A 5,757-nucleotide genomic window follows, 5' to 3' on the forward strand; every position below is an offset into this window, starting at 1 on the left:
CCCGGCACACTCAGAGGTCTCCAGATCTGAAACTTCCCATGAGTGCTTGCCTAGAAGAGAAAGTGTCATGTTTTACCACTGTGCACTGTGCCTCTGTCCGACCCTAAGAATGTTCATTTTTACAGGACATACACACTAGGGTGATGGGCATCTGATTAACAATTTACTGTCAAATAATTCAAAAATAAAATCATTTTTCTCAATCCCCATTTCTGTAGGTTTGTGATTATTTTAAATATAAGAAAACACGCATAGAATCTTCCAAATGAAAAATGACAGCATACGTAAAGTTTTTAAAAGTTGTAATTTAAGAGGATATGCATGTATAGCAATTATCTTTGCCTGATATGTAATATCTTTAATACCTAAGATTTGCCAAACAACTATCTGGAGCAGCTAATATTAAAAATAAATAAGTAAAAAAAAAAAGGACAACATAAAAAGTTAAGCACATTAAAGGAATTTTTAAAATATTATATCGACTACTTAAATTTCCCTGAAAATTTGATTTTCTATATTCAAACTTATAAAATATAGTTTAGCAATTTAAAAATTATTTAAGTTTATGGAAATTAATTGAAAAATCATTTAAATATAAGTATTAAATATATGCACATTAAAAATTATATTTCCATTTTATTACATATTTATGCTACATTTATGCAAGTTTATTTTTAGCAAATAGTTTGTATTTATTATAATTTGGATCACTCACTGATTTTGTCTAACCATTGGTACCATTCTTTATGAAAAGATTATCACAAACTCAAGTGTATTTTGCTCTTTAAAGTAAACACTATCGGGACCAGCAGGTGGCGTGGTGGTTTAGGTGCTAGACACTCCCACATGACCAACAGGGTTTGAGTCCTGAGTCTGGTGGCTTGCTTTCTCACTTCCTGTCTCTCTCACTCTCACCCTCTGTCTCCCTCTGGTCAAACTAAAAAATAAAATGAAAGAATAAATAAAATAAAATAAATAATTATTAAAAAATAAATAAATAAAGTGAACACTATGAAATGGAAATTTCAATTATGTCCCAACAATATTCCAAAAATCATTGATAGCAGCATTAAAAAGATGCTACAAATTATTTTCCCTAAGCTATGTACTGAAATGTTTCAGAAAGCTAGAAAAAAATGAATTACACTAACAATATTACTTTTACTTTTAGAAACAAATTTCTAAGGAAGACTGGGTGATTTGGGGAGAGGGATCTCACTTTGGTTAGGAAAGTCAAATGAGAAATGGGATCATATCAAGTGTATACAGACTGAGGAAAGGTCCTTGTAATTAAAAATAATTTGCATTTTTGTCTACACAAATAAAGGCATTTTTTTTCCAAAAAAAAAAAAAAAGGCAGACTAAAAGAATGCCCATGAAATAAAAGGGAAAAGTTGTTAATCCAGGTTTTTAGAAGATAAATTGTATGACAGGCCCAAGGGCAAATTAAAATCTGCCAGCACAGCTTCCTGGGGAGTCTGCCAATAGGCAAATGCTACAGCTAGAAAAACTGTTTTCACAGCTTGACATCAGAAAGCCAAGATGACTGTCAGGAGTTTAAGGGTGACCTGAGGTTCTGACCTTCTCAACAAAGTACGAAGAAGGAAAATTCAGAAAAAAAGAAGTTGAAATATGAATTGATAATTTGTAAACTATACATGGTCATCAAAATTACTTTATATGGCTATATCAATGGTATTAATATATATTCTTGACTCATAGAAACAACTTTAAGAATTTGGAAGAAAGGCTATTCTTTAAACAATTTGGGGTACATATTTATAATTTATATACCTTCTTTATTATGTACCTCTATTATTGTTGTATTTTATAGTTAATGAATTTAATACATTCATACCATTTTATATTTTCCAATACAAATTTTTAGTTTGTTCACTGGACAAGTACACCCCCAGAATTTTATGTCAATGATCTCTTTGTTAATATTATTTCTCCCAATTATTTTTCATTTTGTTTAGTTTAAAATATTTTTATGTTTCCATTGATTATGAAAAGTCATTTAGAGTTCCAGTGTTTCCCTTAAGAGGTTCCTGCAAGGCTTAATATAACATTTGGTATAATATTGCCTCTTAGTTCTGTGTATTGATGACATTGCAAATTTATAAAAAAAAAAAAAAAAGACTATTCTTTAATTGTGTTTTAATTCCCAGAAGACACATGCAACATCGGAAAGAGGGGGAGGGAGAGAGGAGGGGGGGGGAGAGAGAGAGAGAAACGCCCCTTCCTCAAAGGAACACAGGCATGCCAAAATCACTTTCCTTCATTTCGCCATCTTTATATAAGTGCCAGACATGATTTTCTTTCCGGCTTAAATATCTTATTATGGAAAATTTCAAACATTTACTAAAAGAAAGAGACTAATATAATGAATCCTTGTGTATTCAACACCCAATTTCAACAATTATCAGCCTCATGCTTTAGCTTTGTTTTACATTTCTCCTGCCTACTTCTGCCTCACCCTAGATTATTTAAAAGCAAATCCCAGATGTCATATCTTTTCATCTGCAAATATTTCAAAATGAAACTCAAAAACACAAATACATCTCTTTCTCTCTTTTTATTTATTTATTTATTTATTTTTATTTTTTAAGGTTTTTGCCATAGGGTGCATGTGTCTGCCAGAGAGCCACAGAGAGTGAGAAGGAAAGTAAGAAATTACCTCTAGCGTTGGATGGTCATGCTGCAATCCCTTCTATATTCTCCTGGGATTTGGGGCACACACACACACACACACCCACACACACACCTGTAGTGATATTAAATCTCCAGGTCTGGCACTCTCACTGTGGTCTGCCATCTATGAGTCTAGTGCAGTAACTACTACGCCACCTGCTAGCCCCAATACTTTCTCTCTTCCTTCTTTCTTTTTTTTCTTTTTTCTTTCTCTCTTATTTTTAAATCAAAGTTGAACTTTATTTCCAGCTATCAATTTTTGAAAAATCATTTAGGTTTATAATTGGTGTTATCTGTCTCCAAGTAGTGGAATATAATTCTTATACTTGATAAATAATCTTCTATACTAAATTACGTACCAGTATGTCTTAAGTTCCTTAAAAAATATGCGATTTATATTTAACTACTTTCAATAAACTGGGAAATACAATATTTAGGTTTTCTAAGGGGAAAAATTATTTTATGTTTTTTGCAGTTTCAAAAAAAAAAATGGTCCATATTAAGCCAGTCTTGAAGAAATAAGCTAAAGATTATAGACTCTGTAATGAGAGCTTTGTTCTATTTTTAAAATTGAGACATTACTAAACTCAACTTCAGTGCTTCTTTTCCTATGCTTAAACAGAGATGCTCTGCCAGTTTGCCAAATGCTTTTTTTACTGCTTAATATAAAAGTTGAATGAGTCCTTCTTCAAGAGAAGATCCACTAATTTTGAGTATCATATTTATTGAGACATATTTAATTAATAGAAGATAATTAATATACTATATTCCAAGGGCATTACATAATATTTTTACTGTATATCCCCATGTTTCTCAATAATAATTCCACGAGGATGGAGGAAGAATGTCCAAAAAGTCTAACCTGTAAAATCTGGAAAAGTTTATAGTGAGTCTTTCAAAATACATTTAAACAATCAGAAGTTTAATCACAAGAGACTATGAAGGAAGAATCAAAATTATAAAAGAAGCTTTATAGTCAATGAAAGTACAGTACTTTGAATCATCTCAAATGCACAATGCACAAGAACTGCTAAGTCATGTGGCTTACTTGTTGACCATGTGACTACAGTTCAAATATTTACTGCTCTGAAAGCTTTACCTAGTAACCTTCCAAGATTGCTTTTAAATAAAGTTAAGTCATAGCAAGAAACAAAAAGATATATATAAACAATACTGCAGTTTATCAAAAGGCACATAAGAAATTTCAACTCGTTCTCTGAGAGTTATAAAAATCTATTGGTTATTAATATAAACATGTTTACAATGCAATTATTATTTTGAGAGATTTTTCACTATAGGGCACGTGCGCTCGCCAGACAGACAGAGACAGAGAGACAGAAAGCGAGAAATCACCCCCCAGGGGGGATGGTCATGCCGCAATCCCTTCTCCTCCATTCTCCTCTCGGGATCTTGGGCACGCACACACACGAGCCCGGTGTGAGTTTTAAGCCAACGGGTCCGGGACGTGAACTGCAGTCGACTATGTGGGAGTCCAGCGACGTAGCCATTACGCTAACTGCTGGTTCCTAACAATGCAATTACTTGTGTAACTCTAGTAATGCTAATTGTGACTATAAGATCAGAACAGTTATTTTTTCAAATCTAGAAACATGAAAATACTTACCTCCATTATTTACCTGTAGAACATATTTATTTATACCTAAATTTCAGCATTAACTATGTCATGCTGATGCTCTCATTTTAATGCTCTAATTTTAAAAGTTACATCCAAAAAATAAGGCAAAACCACCTATGAATTGGCATACTCATTTATTTCTCGGTTTGTGAAAATGTCCTTAATTGGTCGAAGTAGCAAACAAATTCAATTCTGATTGCTATGCAAAGAAGCAGAAGATAATCTGCTTTGCAATAAACTTTTATAGTTCAATTGCATACAGGCAACATACTAAACATGAAAAAATACTAACTGAACTACAGGTATTAAATACTGAAAAAGTTAACAGTTTATTAGAATATATTTTATTTAGCAATCTAGGAAGTTCGCATTCATCAGCAGTTCCAGTGCAATTTCAGGTGCAATTGGGAATTAAGGAATCTCGGCGGAGCTGTAGTGTAGCGAACCTTTTAGGTAAAATACATGCCTACCTTTGATAGAACGTGTGAAGGGATCTCCCTAAATTTTACCTCATTGGCTTCATTCTCAGCAAACTGACCTGGGCCTCTGAACATGGCTTTTATTGTTCTTGATGCTAGTGCTGTTCTCTTTTTACAATAAATTTGTGACCATCAGAAGATACCAATTTGACATCCATGCATCAGGGCCTTCACAGCCACCGTAAGTTTTCTCCTCTCCATTCATTATGTTCTTAAGGACATTTACTTTGCTTCCACAGGAACTTCAGTAGTTTTTTTTACCAGCCCTGAAGCCACCTCAGCAGAGTTCCTGCGTACCACCACAGCCCCTAAACCTGGGCCACCCCCACTCCCAACCCCGCATCTAGCTGCCTATCCCTGTGGGTTCTGGGGCAGCCAGAGGAATTCTACTTCTCTTTTTTAAACTACCATTTATCATATCAACAAGTCTAAAATAATTCCTTGTAAATCATCAAGTATCCAGTAAGAATTCATCAGCATACAAATTTCCCCAATTGTTTTATTTATACACACACACACACACACACATATCTATATGTAATTTTTATTAATATTACTTTTAAATTAAGAGACAATAAAGGGTTTTTCAAGCTGCCAGTTCCAGGATTTGAACAACAGTGGACGATGTGGGATCCAACTCCCTCCACACAGGGCTTAATTGCTACACTGTAGGGCAGTCTTATAATATTCTTGACATGAACAAATTATTTGAAATCTTCTTTATAATGATGATGGATTTACCATAGATTGGATGCACCAACAAGCTGAACTGATAAAACAGATGAACCTATGAGTATGTCTCATTTGAAACACAGGGATTATTGTTTCCTTTTCCTTGTTATCACTATTTATAATGTGGATTCCCATCCACACTAAATTATTGAAAAGAAATAAAAGAAAATAGTGACCATTACCCTATAATCATTGCAAAGTAGAAGAGTTATATTT

General features: G+C 33.4%; 1 pseudogene; it reads right to left on the reverse strand.

The window, feature by feature from the left end:
* Positions 1-4,678: 4,678 nt before the first annotated feature.
* Positions 4,679-4,967, reverse strand: LOC102480095 (elongin-C pseudogene; annotated as a pseudogene).
* Between the last annotated feature and the right edge of the window lie 790 nt (positions 4,968-5,757).

The sequence above is a fragment of the Tupaia chinensis genome, unplaced genomic scaffold, assembly GCF_000334495.1.
Source record: "Tupaia chinensis unplaced genomic scaffold, TupChi_1.0 Scaffold000192_2, whole genome shotgun sequence".
In the NCBI taxonomy this organism is placed as follows: Eukaryota; Metazoa; Chordata; class Mammalia; order Scandentia; family Tupaiidae; genus Tupaia; species Tupaia belangeri.